The 18,590-nt window shown below is 43.5% G+C and overlaps 1 protein-coding gene across 2 annotated transcripts in view; it reads left to right on the top strand.

Moving 5' to 3' along the window:
• The window catches only part of GRID1 (glutamate ionotropic receptor delta type subunit 1), a 1,444,362-nt gene that overhangs the window by 1,279,296 nt on the left and 146,476 nt on the right, over positions 1-18,590 (top strand). The window lies entirely within an intron of this gene.

Here is an 18,590-nt window from a genome sequence, read left to right as displayed (position 1 = left end):
AGTAAGCAAAACAAGAAAACAGCGACATACAGTTCAAGACAATATAGGACAAGTACAGGTCTATAAACATTGCTGCATCATCAGACTACACTGGATTAAGTATCAGGGTGGCAGAAAACCAATGGATTTGGTGCCGTCAAAGGGAGTATGGAATAGAAGATAGTTTAAGTAACAGAAGGAAAAGCATGTGAGAGAAGAGGGCCCTGTATATGAGAGCTTACCTTCTAAAGGGGAGGGCCAGACAAACAGGGATGACACAGATGCGGTAGACAGTGAGCATGGGACAGAGGTTTTAGGATGATAGTTTGCTGGGTTTTGTGAAATATTGGATCTTGAGAGCCTGTTTGAAGTTTTGTAGAAAGGTGGAGAATTTGTGGGGGAGAGGTAGAGAATTCTAGAGAAAGGGTGCAGCTTGTACAAAATCTTGGTGGTAAATTAGGGGGGGAATCAGAAGGAGGGAAGGCGGTATGCATTAGCAGAGTGAAGAGGACTGGCAGGAGTGTAAAGGGAGATAAGGACAGAGATGTAAATGGGAGAGAAGTGGGTGAGGGTTTTGTACAGTAAGTCAATGTGAGGCAGCAGCATTGAGAATAGATTGCAGTGGAGAGAGGCCGTAGTTGAACAGGGGATTACACTAGTCTAATCTGGAGATGGCCAGTGCGTGGATGTTGGTTTTAGTAGCATGCAGGTTGAAAGGGTCTGATTGTGGAAATATTTTTGAGATAGTAATGACAGGACTGTGAGAGGTACTGAATGTGTAGTTTGAAGGAGAGGGATGAGTCCAGTATAACTCCAAGATAGCATACTTGGAGGCTAGGGGAGATGGTTGTGCTGTCAGCAGATAATGAAAATGTGGGAGATGAGGTTATGCGGGAGGGTGGGAAGATGATCAGCTCAGTCTTACATATGTTAAGTTTAAGATCGCACTGAGACAACCAAGAAGATATAGCAGAGAGACAGTTGGAGATATGAGTGAGGATAGAAGGGGAGTGGTCAGGGGAGAAAAGGTAGATTACAGCATCATCAGCATGAAGGTGATATTGGAAGTCTAAAGAACTACGGAGCTCACCTAAAAATGACATATAGAGAGAGAAAAGAATGGGTCAAAGAAAAGAATCTTAGAGGACACCTACAGTTAGAGGAAGTGCAGGATAGGTGGAGTCATGAGAGGAGAAAGAGAAGGTGGGTTCAGAGAGGTAGGAAGAGAGGCAGGAGAAGGCAGTGCCACACAGACCAATGGAGTGAAGAATTTACAGAAGCAGAGGGTGCTTTATAGTGTCAATAGCAGCAGAAAGGTCAAGGAGAATAAGCAAGGAGTAGTGTCCCTTGGATTTGGCAGCATGGGGGTTATTGCAGACTTTTGTTAAGGCAATTTCAGTGGAGTGGGGAGGATGGAAGTCAGAATAAAATGGGTCAATCAGGAAGTGGGAGAGAGTGTTAGGAACAAGGGTAGATTTTTTTTAAGAATAGTGGAGACAAGGGCATGCTTAAAGGCAGAGGGCATAGTTCCTGATTAAGAGAGATTGAGCAAAATAGTAACAGGTAGAAGGTAGAGGTATTGAGGAGGAAGGAGGGGATAAATTCTAGTGCTAGGACTTCATCTCCAAATACAGTGGAAAAATAAGTCAGAGTTGGTAAGATGAATTGGGAGGGGTGGTCAGGAAAAGAAGGTGGCGGGTTGCTGAGGATTTGGTGGGATGTGATATAGGTGGCAAAGTCAATGGCAGAGTGAAGAGGGAGTTGAGGTGGGGGTGGACAGAAAAGGGAGCTGACAAATTTGAAATGGAGGAAAACTGCCTTAAAGTGTTATTTCCTCCACTGTCGCTTGGTGGTACATGAACATTTTTGCAGATATCTTGTGAAATTGTAATGCCAGTATTAAGGTGTTGATCTGCGAGGAAGAATAATGGTCACTGAAGCAATAGATTCAACAGTAGAAGTAAGGTAGACATTGTATAGGGAAGTGGCTTGTTCAGGAGAGAAAGAGAATAAGAGAGGCAAGTGAGTCAAGCAGGGAGCATAGGCAAACGCGTGCAGGGGTGTGTTCCGGTTGCAACAATAGCAATGGTATATAATGCGATCACTACTGCTGCTGCCACATCATGCAGCTTAAGGGAGAGAGCAGAGCTGCTGCACATGCCCAGTGGTAGCAGCTTCTTCTACCTAGTTTGAGTTTGCTGTGTGTGGATCTCAGTACTCAATCAGTGCACTGGAACAGAGAGTAGCTGCCAGGAAAAAGAGACAGGAGCCTTACCATGAGGTGGGAGAATGTGTGCTTAGAAAGTGCAGTATTGGTTCTATTATGTTTGTGTATTTATTTATTATGGTTTGTTTAACCTTTTCCTGACCACTTATTTACAGTATATTATTTAAATGTTTAAACAGCATATACTATAGACCATATATAATGTTTAATATTAATATTGCATTCCATACAGTATGCAGTGTATAAAAGACCAATGTGTACATTAATGTCCAGGGTTGGTACTAGGTTCTTCTACCACTCCCCCAGACTCCCACACTTGCTCCACTGTTCCGCAGAGTGGGAGATTGTGGACTGCATTTGGAAACAATTCCCCCCTGCTACTTTTTCTGTTGAGGGTAAATAAACTGTGTCAATGGCCCCAATATTACACTAAGTGATTGTAGCCTTAGATCACATCTGGCCAACCTGTGGCTCTCCAGCTGTTGTGAAACTATACATCCCAGCATGCCCTGCCAGAGTTTGCACGTTCCCTAATAGTGAAACTGTGGCAGGGCATGCTGAGACTTGCAGATTCATAACAGCTGAAGAGCCACAGGTTGGCCAGACCTGCCTTAGATGGTAGAGATGGAGATGCAGAGAGGGATAAGTTAAAGAGCAGGTGATGGTCATAGAGGGGGAATGGGGAGTTGAAGTAGTCAAAAATATCACAACAGTAAGTGAAGACCAGATCAAGTGAGTGTCCACTCACATGTGAAGGAGAGGAGGTCCATATAAATATTTGTATGTATATATATATAGGTAGCAGATATTCGACACTCCCATAGAAAAAGCTAATCCAGCTGGCCCGGTGCCCTCCACAGCATAGCAGCAATGTAGAATATACAAATAGGCGGCACTCTCTGACTTTTCATATACAAGAAAAGAGATGACCCCTTCTTGTTAACTTAACGTTTCGGTTTTATTAACCATCATCAGAAGATACAAGCAATACAAAGAACTTTCTTACCTTAATACAACTTAACACACCACGTGCAGCGTCCCCGGAGCCCCGGCAGACCTATTTCCGGTTGCGTCATCACCTGTAGACACCGCTGTCCACCCGATGACGTATACCGGCTCTAAGTGCATCCCGTCACCATAACAACAGTATCGGAGATATGTTAATACTTTGATATGCAGACTCTGTAAAACTGAGAATGCAATAAACATTATAAAAGACATCTATGACAGAGACAAATAGTCACCATTACACACTATACTGGAACACTTAGCGGAATTCCCTTAAAAGAAACATGACAAAGATAATGTCTCATTCAGGCCGTTTGGAGCCACCGTGTTTAATCGGTGGATCCAGCGGGCCTCTTTCTGCAATAAGACTTTGTCTATCGCCGCCCCGTTTAGATGCCTGAACCTGCTCCAGCATCTTATAACGTAGGGTGGCCAACGTGTGATGATGTGATTTAAAGTGCTTAGCAACAGGCTGCTCTATATTTTTGCCCTCCAATATTTGTTTAATGGCACTTCTATGTTGCGACATGCGTTCTTTGAATAGACAGGTAGTCTTTCCTATGTAATAAAGCCCACAAGGGCATTTGATGCAATAAACAACAAATTTACTTGTGCAAGTAAGCACCTGTCTGATTTTTATCTTTTGTCCCGAATGCGGGTATACTATATAATCACCTGTCTCAAGATACACACAAGTGGTACAGCCTGTACACTTGTAATTACCTGGCTTCCGAGATAAAAAGCTAGTGTCCGTTAATGATAACCTTGAAATATCATTATGTACTACCAAGTCCCGTATATTACTGCCTCTCTTGTAGCATGGCAATATTTTACTAGTTTTTATACTAGACAAATCAGGGTCAGACTGTATAACAGGCCATACCCTTTTGGCAGTTTTCATAAGATTCTGGCTTGAAGTAGTAAAACTGGATACATAAATCACTGATTCATCCAGTGCCTTTTTTCCACCTATATTTTCTGCCGATATTATTTTTGGTTCAAGCATTGCCCGCTTTTTGGCATCTAGTAACAATTTGTTGTTATACCCCCTCTCAAAGAATATTTGAGTCATCATATCCATTTGAGCCAATTCATCGTCTATGTTGGTGCAAATGCGGTGTACCCTCAAATACTGTGAGTATAGCAACCCATCTTTAAGAGACTTTGGATGATGGCTGGAGGACAACAACAAACTGTTAACATCGGTGGGCTAATTATACACTGAAGTAATGAGTTTGCCTTGTGATTTGGTAATTACAACATCAAGAAAATGTATACTGGTGGACTGTATGTCATACGTGAATTTTATAGACTCATCCATCTGATTAACTCTTTGCATCATTTCTATAAAGCCATTATAGGATCCCGTCCACAACATGAAGACATCATCGATATAGCGAGTATACATCGCTATATTAGATTTTTGTAAATCATCAGAAAAAAAGAGAGCATTTTCAACTCCAAACATAAAGCAATTGGCATACGCCGGTGCGGCACATGACCCCATCGCACAACCTTTCTCTTGCCTAAAAAACTCATTATTAAAGAGAAAATAATTTCTATACAATGTAAGAAATATTAGTGACATAAAGAAATTTATTTCAGGACCAGTGTAGTTAGGATATCCTTCTATCAGCGTTCTAATGGCCTCCATCCCACATGAATGCGGGATACTGGTGTATAGGCTGATGACATCAGCCGTACACAACCAACAGGTGTCAGGAACCGTATCTACATTTCTGCGCTTACTTAAGAAAGTCATCGTATCCTTTAGATATGTTTTCTCACGCTGAATGACCGGCTCTAAAAAATGGGCGATATATTTGGACACTTGATAATACAGTGAACCCGTAGCAGCAATTATAGGTCGGCCTGGTGGCCGGACAGGATCCTTGTGCAATTTCGGTATGGTGTAAAATACCGGCACATCCTAGTGGATTTTGGAATAATTCCATTAGTCTCAGCATTTCCCAATAACCGATTAAGCTCTAGTACCTATTCAGCTGTAGGATCAGATTCCAATCTACTATACACAGAGATATCATCTAATTGCCGATAGGCTTCAATTTTATAATCAGATAAATCCTGTATCACTATGCCAACCCCCTTGTCGGCGGGGCGCACAGTTATATCAGGATAGCTGGAAAGCTTTCTCAAAGCCAAGCGCTCCTCAGCGCTGATGTTTGATACTTCACACCTATCAGATATCTTATTTTGATCTATACCATCGATGGAATCAAAGATTATTTTAGTGAATACCTTTATAGCTGGATTAGTGGAATAGGGGTCAAAGGTGGATTTGGCTTTTATGGGACATTCATTGTTATTAAAGTTGACATCTGATTTATTATTAAAGAATTCTTTTAAACGAAGCTGACGGTTAAATTTACTGAGCTCAACTTTGCTTTCAAATGCTCTATGTGGGTTGGTGTGCACAAAGTTTAAACCTTTTGATAACACTCTCATCTCAACATCAGTAAATGATCTAGAGGATAGGTTATGAACTATTTCTTGGATTTTGCCCCTCTTCCGCCCCTCCCTTTGGCATTGCCTACCCCGTCTGGTTCTATTTCGACGGGCCCTTCCCATTGGGCCCTCGTTTTGATGCCTAAAAGGACCTGCTGTGCTGTCGGGCATTGACGCCCTGATGCCTGCTCTGTTTCACTATTGGATATACCACTAGAGGTATCACCCTCAAGTGGGAAGCGGCGACCCCGTCAATGAGCTCTGGGACGATATGAATAATTTTTAGCTGTCACACTATTAGCCCAGAGATAGACCCTATTCTCAGCAGAGTCCTTAGTAACAGTGATGCATTTCTTAGTTTTAAACTTAATCAAATCAGTCTTATATTTATCCACTTGTTGAGTCAATTTTGTTAACCAATCATTGCTCGTATCTGCAGTCAAGATTGACATGGCGGTCATCTCCAAAGCTTTTATCTTGCCCCGAACCAGTTCCAGCCTCCTCAACTACTAGTAAAATCAGATCGAAGGATGCCTTGTTGAGGACAGCAGACCATTTACGGCAAAACTCCGGATTAAATTTACCAATAGTGGGTATGTTGCGTATTCGTAAACCTCTGGGAAGCATTTTGTCCCTATAATAGTCTGATAAACAAACTCCGTGTAGGTAGAAATCGGTCTCACGATTTTTCAGTCTCAGTAACTGTAGATAAATCTGTTCCGTATTATCTGTAGCAGTAGTAAATGATAATTTGTCCTTGAAAAGAATTCTCTCCGCATCAATGTCCGACAATGCAAGCTGTTCACCCTGTGGCAGCAGAGTGTGTCGGTGCCCCGAAACATCCTCCGGTACTGGATCCATAATACCAATCTATATGCAAAGATTGGCAGTAAACGACCTTCCAAAGATAGCAGAATGGTGGTCAAATGATGTAATGGGTGCCCTAATGCAAATATTCCGTTACTGCGAACGGACTTTGAAATATAGGTAGCAGATATTCGGCACTCCCATAGAAAAAGCTAATCCGGCTGGCCCGGTGCCTTCCACAGCATAGCAGCAATGTAGAATATACAAATAGGCGGCACTCTCGGACTTTTCATATACAAGAAAAGAGATGACCCCTTCTTGTTAACTTAACGTTTTGGTTTTATTAACCGTCATCAGAAGATACAAGCAATACAAAGAACTTTCTTACCTTAATACAACTTAACACACCACGTGCAGCGTCCCCGGAGCCCCGGCAGACCTATTTCCGGTTGCGTCATCACCTGTAGACACCGCTGTCCACCCGATGACATATATCGGCTCTAAGTGCATCCCGTCACCATAACAACAGTATCGGAGATATCAGAGATATCAATGTATATATGCAACAAAGTAAGTCATAGGCCTCACTTTTCTTTCTGCTACATTAAACTATTTCCACTGCAACTAAGAGCATTAATCATTTGTTCAAGTAAAAGACCAGACTAATAGTGAGCCTTAAGCCACTGCAGCAGAAAATGGAAAGGTAACATACAGTATATAACTACATCAACTAACTAGTGTAGTGATCCATCTAATTCAACTTCCCTGTGATCTTAAAATATTGAAACTTTTTTCTGCTTCATTTTCCTAATAGAGGGGAAAGTTATCCTAAACATAGGGGGTCATTCCGAGTTGATCGCTAGTTAAAAATGTTCGCAGCGCAGCGATTAAGTGAAAAAGTGGCACTTCTGCGCATGCGTATGTGGCGCAGTACGCACATGCGACGTACTTTCACAACGGGTGAAGTATTTTTACACAAGGTCTAGCGAAGCTTTTCAGTTGCAATGGCAGCCGCAGAGTGATTGACAGGAAAGGGGTGTTTCTGGATGTCAACTGACCGTTTTCAGGGAGTGCTCGAAGAAACACAGGCGTGCCAGGAAAAACGCAGGCGTGGCTGGGCGAATGCAGGGCGTGTTTGTGACGTCAAATCCAGAACTGAACAGTCTGAAGTGATCGCAAGCGCTGAGTAGGTCTGGAGCTACTCTAAAACTGCACAAATTTTTTTTGTAGCCGCTCTGCGATCCTTTCGTTCGCACTTCTGCTAAGCTAAAATACACTCCCAGAGGGCGGTGGCTTAGTGTTTGCATGACTGCTAAAAACTGCTAGCGAGCGATCAACTAGGAATGACCCCCACAGTGCTATGCTGTTTGTCTGCACAAAGCAGACATACTGTAAAGAGCAGGACTGCATCCATTTTGACTGATCTTTGCTGTTTCTTTCTGTCTCCTAAATCCTGTTCAATGCCAAAATAAATCTACTATCGCTTACAGTGTCACTGATAGAACTTATAGACCCCTCTCCGTGCATATTATTGCATAAATAGCCTTGACAGGAGGTCCCTGGGAAAATATGTAACTGAGTGGTAATCTAAATTACATTAATAGGTTTATATATGGTAAAGCAGTAACCACCGCCTGGGGCTACAGGGATACATAAATACGTTTCTACAACCAGAATTAAACTTTTTCTGTGTATGTGCGGTAAAGTATTGAAATGTGCAATACTGTGATTGGTCTTTCCTTCTACTTTAAATAGTTGCTATATGCACATGCTTGTCTTTGTATCTGTTTGCTCCTGGGACTGTACCTCTCTTTACATGAGAGCTGCGGAGAGACATAGTAGATACTCACGTAGAGATCACTGATATTTAGAACAACAGAAGAGACAAATGTATAGACTTGCATAAACCGTATAATTCTCAGACTGTTGTGAGGAATAGCTTTATGTGTTACAGTACAGTATACAGTATGTCCAGCAACCAATAACAGATACAAAAGCACTATTTAGAATTTTAATCCTTTACTTGGGGATGTTTGGGTTCAGATTTACTCGGTTCTTAATGCCAAATTAGTGCAACTTCGGATTTATCTGGATTTTTCTTATTGGCTATCCAAAACACGTGACAGCTGGATAGCCAATAAGATGCTGTTTTGAAAGCTGAGTATTCTGGGAAAATCCAAACCCACACATCTCTACCTTTAATATAAGGACAAAATATTAGATTTTTCAGAAATTAAATATATATAACTTAAAATTTCAAGTGCCTTAATATAATTGGATTTGCACACATCTCTGATCTACAGAACTCAGGGAAAAATATACTTGCACATTTTATTTCTCCTTGCTTATCTTTTTTTTCTTCTTCTTTAATGCTGTATTAGTATTAAATAGACCAGATACTGTAGCTTAACTGGTAATGCCAGTTCCTTAGAAAAGCGCTTGGCTGATAATGTGTTATGCAATATGACTTCAGTAACACAGTGATAAAGAAGCATCAGAATTGGAATCCAAGCACAAGCAACACAGTTTTTTCTGTCAGAAAGCAATCTATCTGTGATTGGAGAGGCGCGAGTTTGGAGGCTGAGGAATCAGATATCCAACAGTGCTTACTTACATACAGCTTTTACACCACTGCTGTGCAAAAGCTACAGGTACAGCAGTGCTGTTGGGAACCAATAAGAAACCTTGCAGAGGTGTAACTTTTTACAGAATTTTCTATTCCTCACTGCTTAAAAATGAAATAGGAAGACCTGACAGTTTAAGCTAAATGAAGTCTCTTGTTGAGCATTTTATTCATAGAGTTTTCTCTTTGCCTATATTAACATCATGATTTTTAAGAAGCTAGTAAACCATATGAATTTTGCAAGAGTAAATTTGTGTTTCAGGAACTAGTAAATAATTGTCACATTTGGAAGTACGGCTTAAAAGAAGATAACAGTTAAAAAACAAAAGAAGATAAAGAGATGGCAGAGAGAGGTTTCTTTTCATTAGGTGGTTGACAGAGCAGATATGTTCAATTATTAAAATTTACACTCTTCCATTCTCCACAGATGTCAGCTTAATTTATTCCATGTGGGTTCTCATAAACTTACCAACTCTTTTACTAAAATAACCTGGACATAATGAATTGATGTAAAAGGCTGCTTTTCATCCACTGTACAAACTCCTGTACTAACAAAATATCATGCAGCAGCAAGTGTTATGATGTTGCTAGGCAACATCCACTTCTTGTGAATCCAGGTAGTTGAGAACAGAGCAGAGGGGAGAAAATGTACCAATATGATTCATGGTGCAGCCCTATTAACTGCTCTGTTTACAATAGCCACTGAATACTATGCTTCTTGGACAGTGCAAATCTGACAAGATTATGTTTGCACAGAAGAGTTTCTCAGTATATAATCTGTAGAATTTCTTACATGTTCATGAGCAAGCTGTAGGATTTTGTTTTTCATTAAACCAGACGCTCTCCTGCATGATATGCATTTAGGACTTTGGGTACATCAGGTAGTTTAATCTTTGCCAATTATATTTTGACATATATTCCTGCAAGGACTTACATTTGCACTTTGTACATTTGCACTTTGAACTTAACCCTTAGGCTGCATTTATCATTATGCAAACTAGACAATTGCTTGGGGTATTAGTGCTGAAGGAGCAACTTATTTTGGACAGTAAAATAATAAATAAGTATCTGGTATACAGGGGGAAGTCAGCACAGAGGGGTGCATAATCACTAAATGTCTGATGCCTAAAGGGGCTTTAACTCTAAATATGACAAATAAAGGCATAGATTCCTTAAAAACGAAGGGACTGATTCTGAGTAGAATGCCAGTCCATTTTGCGGATGTATCTTCCAATTTTTTGCACTGTGCTTGCTTTATAGCAGAGCTTCTGATGGATTTTGGCTCACACAGACCTCAGTCAAATCTCCACTTGCAGCCAAATGGGTACTGAATTGAGGGTGTGACAATGATGTGTAGATGCAGCTACAGGCTATACAGAATTGTATTTATGCAAAACAAAAATCCAACATCTCTTGCACCTACGTAGTACATACACTCCATTTTTTCCCAGTTAAAAACTTAAAAACCAGGGGTAGAGGGGGCTTGGCCATTGGTAGAGGGGGCATGGCCACGGGTAGAGGGTGTGTGTGACAAATCAGCAATGCTCTTTCTATGATACTGGTGGCTGGCAGGATAACTACAGAACAACGGAGGGAGCAGCCTGTCACTGAGCAGCGCAAGAGTCTGTATCCCCGCATCCAGGGCAGTAGAGAGCCTGGCTGGGCCCATGTCCTTTTCAGGGGACGTGGCCTAATCAAAAGAGGCATGGTCATGCACCTTTAGAAAAAATACTGCAAAAAATTGTATTTTAAGTGCCTCCATGGCAACCATGCAGCCCAGCACACAACAGCTTGTGCTGGGCTGAGGAGAAGAGCTGCAGGTGCTACTGCCAGGTAAGGGGGAGGGGTCCTGGGATCACCACTTAACCCCTAAATCAGAACTGAGTCCAGTTAATTTGTACCCCCCCTCTCTCGGCACCAATGCCCACAGCACTGCTACAGCAATGCTGACGCCTGGACCCTACACCCGGAACAAATGATACAGCCCCTGTTTTGCTGGGACAGATTTTTAAAAAAGGTACTGTACCGGCTAAAACAGTACAGTTGAATGGTGCTGTAGTATAGGGCTGGTGCAAGTGCAGTGCAGTTGATGACCGCTATTTCTGCAAGCATAGAGGAAGGGGCGATTCAGTCGCAGAGTTTTGTGCAACTCATATGTTCACATTAGTGTATAAATATACTCAGTTAAAATAAAGTGAAATTAGGTATGGTAAAATAAACTAAAAAATAGTTCTCGCCTGAATTTTTCTGTCCTCTTAGATGAATAGAAGTTTAGGAGGGCTGTGTGCTTCTGAGTATTTCATATTAATTATTTTATTTATTTTCTCTAAATACATTTTTAGACTAAAATGAAAATAGTCTTTAACCATTCTCATGCTTGATCATATAATTAACCAGTGTCTATAAGTGTACTGTATTCATTTGCAGGAATAGCACATTTACAGGTTGAAGAAGAATCCCAAAATGATCACCCAAGATGATCACCCAAGATCAATCACTCTTAAGATCACTCTTTAGATCAATTACCTATGTGTGCATCATATAAGTAGGCTCTTTATAGGGTATCCGGTCTCTAGGTTGACCACACTTAGGTCAACAATCACAAGGCTGACCACTATTGGTCGACATGCATTAGGTCGACAGGGTTTCTAGGTTGACATGGTCACTAGGTTGACATGTTCTAGGTCGACATGACAAAAGGTCAACATAATTTTTTCACAATTTATTCATTTTTTTTACTTTTTCAAACTTTACGATCATTGTGGACTACAATTGGGAACAGTAACCTGTGCTGAGCGCAGTGAGGCACCTTGCTCGCAGCATGGTGAGTGAAGCAAGCCATGTGAGGGTACATGGTGCACTAATTGGGGTTCCCGGTCACTGTACGAAGAAAATGACACAATTTTTTCATTAAAAACTCATGTCGACCTTTTGTCATGTCGACCTTGCTCATGACAACATAATGCTTAATCATATCATACAACCCATTAAGAACCTAGCAATCTGGAAGACCATTATGCAATATGCAGCAGCTATCCTTGTGTATCAATACCTATTTCTCATACGTCCTAGAGGATGCTGGGGATTCCAAAAGGACCATGGGGTATAGACGGATCCGCAGGAGCTTGGGCACACTACAAAGACTTAAACTTGGTGTGAACTGGCTCCTCCCTCTATGCCCCTCCTCCAGACCTCAGTTAGACTTTGTGCCCAGGAGTGATGGGTCACACACTAGGGGAGCTCTACTGAGTTTCTCTGAAATACTTTATGTTAGGTTTTTTATTTTCAGGGAGACCTGCTGGCTACAGGCTCCCTGCAGCGTGGGAGTGAGGGGAGAGAAGCAGGACCTACTTCTGTGAGTTTCAAGGCTCTGCTTCTCGGCTACTGGACACCATTAGCTCCAGAGGGTTCGATCACTTGGTGCGCCTAGCTGCTTGTTCCCGGAGCCACGCCGTCAATCCCCTCACGAAAGCCAGAAGAAAGAAGTCGGGTGAGTATGTGAAGAACAGAAGACTTCAGTGACGGCAGAAGACTTCAGTAACGGAGGTAACAGATCATGCTACACTCCATGCTCCCACACACCAACGCACTCTCAGGGTGCAGGGCGCTGGGGGGGGGGGGGAGCGCCCTGGGCAGCAGTTACTGGGTTTTCCTGGGGTCTGACAAAAAAGTTGATTCGGTGCCTGGGCACTACATTCCCTTCCCCCGTCAGTTTATAACACCCCTTCCCCCCACCCCCCTTCCTCCGCAGCTTCCCCGGGTATGGGGCGCTGGCGGGGGCCGCCCTGGCCATCTTGGTTAATGGGGCTTGTTAGGTATATTTTATTTAAAATATGAAGGGCATTTTCATTGGTGCTGCCGGGGCTCCGGGTCCCGGTCCCCCGGCAGATCATCGTGGCGCATTGCGCGCCATTTGCCGCCGCGGGTTTTCCTGACTGAGAGCAGGTGGGGCCGAGGCGCTTTGTCCCGGACCCCGCCAACAGGTCCCAGCGCGCTACGCGCCGGTCTCCTCCGACGCCGGCTCCACTGGTGCAGCACGAACGGGAGCGCCGGAGCTGTTGAGGTAAGCTGGCGGGGTCGGGGCTCCGTGTCTCGGACCCAGCCAGCGGGTTGCAGCGCACGGTGCGCCATCGAGCCACACTAGCCCCATGGGTGCAGGGCGCTGGGGGGGAGCGTCCTGGGCGGCAATTCTTAATTCTCCCCGGGCGGGGGAATATACCCGGACTCCGGGTGTCTTCACCCCGCCAGGGCACCGCAGCGGGAGCACTGCATTCCAGGGCTCCCACACACCAACGGTTCCGTGGGTGCGGGGCGCGGGGGGGGCGCCCTGGGCTGCATATTACGTTTATATGTATATATATATATATATATATATATATAGTTATATAAATATTTATGGAGAGGTATGCGGGGGTTTTATCCCTATATATGAGTCCCTAGTTCAAATTTAGGACTCTGATCCAGTACTCCAGGTCCCTGCCAAAATTTACTGAAGGGAGGGCCACACAGTGTTCACATAAAGTTGCTGTTTTCCCTTTTTAACCTACACGATTGGTTAGTCGACATGTGTCGACAGGTGTGAGGGCTTTGTCAACAGTTCCTGTGGGGATAACAGTCGGTTTCACCGACGCTTGCCGGTACTTGATTTAAACAACTATGTCCTAGCAGGTTGCCTTTGTGGGCTTAAAAACAAGTAAACATGCTAGGGGAAACACGGCGGTCGGTCGATGCCCTGTCGGCATCACAGAAGTAAAGGAATTAATAGGCTTTTATTGCCTTGCTCCTGTATTGATATATTGATATATTATATATATGTATGTAGGGGGAGTCTTAGTACAACGGTAGATGTATGCCTCCTTCAGACCCCTTGCGGTTCCAGGATTGTTATTATTTCTGCACGCTTACTATTCTGGGCTGTCGACATTTACTCAGTTTCTGTCGGCGGTAAAGTTCCTGGTAAATCCACGTCGGGGGCAGGTCAGTACATGGTCATACACATTCACAACACATTACTGTCACTAGGGACCTGACGGGTCGGGACAATCCACTTGCGTATAGGTTATGTCTATATGTATATATGTGTAGATATGACTTTATATATGCATACTTACGATATATGTGTTCTATTGTGTATTACATGATGTAGAACCATGAATGCGGAAATAATTGTGTTCTTATCATGTGCTGGTCGCCCTGTTGATTAAGCTCTAGATTGGCCGGGACGAGTTGGTTTCGATCCTCTCAAGGAGTCCGAATATTAGTCTCTTCACAACGCGGAGAGAAAGCTATGACAATCAACTCCTGGTCGACGCAGAGCCCGGTCGCAAAGGATCATACACAGGCAGCTAAGTGAAATTTTATTTCTTTACTTTGACCTTATTTGCAATGTATGCACTTGAGGGAGTGTTGTAGTCGGGTAAGCATCCGATAGTCTTAGCCTGCCCAGTGTGGGTAAGGATTGCCTATGTTTATTTTTCCTTATAACAGTACAGCAGGCTGCCACATGACAGCAGGTGGTGTGATCGGAAAATGTGGAGAAGGTCTCCAGAAGATGCTGATGGGAGGTATACAACTGTTTGGTGTGGCCTCGCTTCAGTCAATCTAGGCGGTATCCGCTAGTAAGTCTAAATTCGTGAGTTAACCTCCTTCACAACAGTTGGTGACGGATTCTGTTGTGGGATGCAGTCGGTTTACCCGGGTCGATATCGTTCTTTTCTTTTTTTTTTCTTTGCTGCGCAAACAGTGAAAGGTGAGAAGGTAAGTGTTCTGCAGCCTTGTTAGGTTCGCAGAAGTGGACGTAGTTTTTTTCTGTTTCCACTGCATACATCACTTCTCGCTGAGTCTATCGGGCTGGTTCCCACTCCGGTGACCACTTGTCTACTAATTTTCAGTTAAGTCCAGGAATATGCTAGGACCTGTGAGTTATTCATAGATGCAAAAAGGGAACATTCTGATTTATGGTTGTTTTCCCTTACTGTTTTTGTAATAGATTCTGCCTTCCCCTATGGAAGGGGAGGTAACACGCGATGCCATACGGAGGTGCGTCACGTTCAAGACATTGTCTGGTTGTCCCTGTAAAAAGGTGCATATAGTTGTTTATCTCTGATTGTACTTCGACGCAGGGATTGACCTGTTGTTCCCAACGACGCAGTGGTCAGAAGTGGATTTCAGAGTAGATACTGTCCGGTTAAGGTTCAGTGTTTTTTCCCGTGGAAAACTGAGGATCCAGAGTTGGATCGGTTTTGCGGTGACACTTCATCAATAGGTTCCGTTAATAAGACAGATGGTTGTGGCATAAGAGGCCTTTTTCGGTGAACAGGTCTAATACCTGAGTGGTTTTCATGGGACCAGTTGGTAATGTGGTCCGGGGATCACCTCCGCATGCACCGGAATATAATCAAAACGGCCAGGGCATCGCTCCTGTGGTCGCTGCGCGGTTCTTTTCTTCTAGAGGAAAGAAGGTTAGGGATCCAGGTTTAGATCCTGGTATCCGTGCATATAGATCTCCAAAGCTGGGGAGCAGTCCTTTGCAAGGGACGTATTTCCAGAGGATGAGGTCAAGTTGGGAAACTTGTCTGCTGTAGGCTTTCTTGAATTAAGAGCTATTTTTGACGAACGTATTCTTCATGTTCTGCCGCGTTAATTCGGCCAGAAGACTTGTCAGCAATGGCGTAAGTAAGCCGCTAGGGCGGAACAAGGAATAAGCGGAAATGGCAGAGGATGCACAGTTTGCAGTTGAGTGGGAAGTCTGGTAGACGCTGTGTTAGCAGTCTTAGTTCCTGAGGTAAACGACGGAGAAATAGATTTCCTTTGCGGACACGATATCCAGCCGGGAAGGATACTGTCATCATCGAGAAGCTTTCCCAGACGTGACAAGTCTTTGTGGAGTGTCGCAATTGGACATGTTGGCATCTCACCTCAACGAGAGGCCTCGAGGAGATTGTTCCAGGTTAAGGGACACTCAGGATATAGCAGTGGACATCCTAGTGACACTGTGGGTGTCTTTAGTAGATCTAGGTGGCCTCTCCGTTTCACTTTTCTGACAGTGGTAAGCGTAAGATGATTGAAGGTTATGATGATCCTCTGAAATCCAGGCTAACCAGCGAGGGTTGGCTATGTAGTTTTTCATGGTTTACTCATAAGAAAATTACTGCCCTCTTCCTTTACGTGAGGTAATGTTACAACAAGGTCGGGGCGTGTATCAGGACTTACTGCGGCTGCGTCTAACGGCGGGGCGGTTTAATGTTCTATCCTATGCTGAATGGGTGTTCCCAGTGAAGTTATTTCTTCAATTCTTCGGGCTAGGAAAGACCTGATGATACAGCATTACCACCGTTGTTGGCGTAATTATGTGTCTCGGTGGGTATCCAGGAAGGCTCCTATGGAGGACTTTCAGCTGGGTAGTGCTTATCCATCTTTTACAAGCCGATGTGGAGGCAAGCCTAATAAGTTTTTTTACTAAATTTCTCTTTTGGAAAGTGGTCAGGCTATTGACTTTGACGTCCGCAAGGCGGGCGTCGGAAGTGGTGGTTTGGTCTCCCAAGAGCCTTGTTTGACCGTTCAAGTGGATAGAGAGAAATTGAGTACTCGGTTGGTACTTCTACCAAGAGTGTTTTCTGGGTTTCGCAGAAATCAGCCTATTTTGGATGACGTTGGTTACTTTGGCATTAGCTGGTTCAAATTCCCTTGATCTAGCCAGGGATTTGAGTATGTGGGTCATCATTTTGGCTCAGTTTGGAGAAACAGAGGCCCTGTTTGTCTGGTAGGTTCCCAGTTTAATTTGGGAGACTGCGTTATGCAGTTTGGTGCAAGCTGGATCTGTGATGCGGTTTGGCATGTTTGTTCTAAAGCTGCTTTGCAGTCACCGAAGTCAGTGGAGGCTCCTTCTTTTGGGAAGATGGGTTTTTTCCTGAGCGAATGCCAGAGGAGTCTCGGCGGCTTCAACTCTGCCGAGCAGATTCTTGGTCGGGGTCAAACACTTTTGTGATGCTCTACACGTTTGATACCCTGAATTTTGGGGACCTTATGTTTGCTCATTCGGTGCTGCAGGGTCGTCCGCACTCTCCCGCCCGTTTTGGAGCTTTGGTATAATCCCCATGGTCCTTTTGGAATCCCCAGCATCCTCTAGGACGTATGAGAAAATAGGATTTTGGTACCTACCGGTAAATCCTTTTCTCTTAGTCCGTAGAGGATGCTGGGCGCCCGTCCCAGTGCGTATGGTGTCTGCAGTTATTGCTTTTGGTTACACCCTGGTGGTGTGCCTTCTCTGTCTGGCGGTTGCTACCGTTGCTCATGACATAGCATGAGGAGTCGTATTTTTGTTTAGGTGGACACACGGGTTGTGTTACATATTCTCTCAGCATGTGGCTGTGTTTTGTTCATGCCGTTGGCTGGTATTCTACTGAATGCCATGTTTTACGGTATGTTTGAGGTGTGAGCTGGTCGGACACTCACCGTGTTTATAACAGTAAATTCTTTCCTCGAAATTGTCCATCTCTCCTGGGCACAGTTTTCTAACTGAGGTCTGGAGGAGGGGCATAGAGGGAGGAGCCAGTTCACACCCAGTTTAAGTCTTTGTAGTGTGCCCAAGCTCCTGCGGATCCGTCTATACCCCATGGTCCTTTTGGAATCCCCAGCATCCTCTACGGACTAAGAGAAAAGGATTTACCGGTAGGTACCAAAATCCTATTTTCCCTATAGATTGTAAGCTTGCGAGAAGGACCTTCCTACCTCTATGTCTGTCTGTTTTTGCCCAGTTTTGTTCTAGAACTGTTGTTCTAATTGTAAAGCGCAACGGAATATGCTGAGCTATATAAGAAACTGCTAATAAATAAATAATAATAAATAAATGCTTGTGTCGACCTATTTTGGGTGTCGACTTAGTTACTGTCGACCAATAGTGGTCGACCTAGACACTGTCGACCGAAGTGTGGTCGACCCTATGAATGACACCCCTTTATAGCACTTTTAAGAGCTTAGAAGCCTTACTGAGAATGTTAGAGTCTGGGCAAGGTATATGTCTTCCATTTCAATCATTTGCTGAATCTTGCCACATTGTCTCTCTACAGTACTTGAATAATGGAAGTTTAAGAGCAGTTACAATTATATAACACTGCTCATTAAGGTATAACTCATGATCTGTAAAATATAGGACACTAGGGCATATAGGGGCATATGTATTAACCTGGAGAAGGCATAAGAAAGTGATAAACCAGTGATAAATGCAAGGTGATAAACACACCAGCCAATCAGCTCCAATATGTAAATTAACAGTTATGAGCTGATTGGCTGGTACGTTTACCACCTTGCACTTATCACTGGTTTATCACTTCCTTATGCCATCTCCAGGATCAATTCATCTGCCCCATAGTTAGTTATTGCTGGCAAAATATTGCTCTTCTGTATCAGGGGTTAGAAAATAGCTGTAGATAAAAACTGTACAGCGGTATCTTTTGTTTTACTTTATTTGTTGACATAAAT

Source organism: Pseudophryne corroboree, chromosome 3 (assembly GCF_028390025.1).
Source record: "Pseudophryne corroboree isolate aPseCor3 chromosome 3, aPseCor3.hap2, whole genome shotgun sequence".
Lineage (NCBI taxonomy): Eukaryota > Metazoa > Chordata > Amphibia > Anura > Myobatrachidae > Pseudophryne > Pseudophryne corroboree.
The sequence above is the reverse complement of the archived record's forward strand: the minus strand, read 5'-3'. Positions and strand labels throughout refer to the sequence as shown.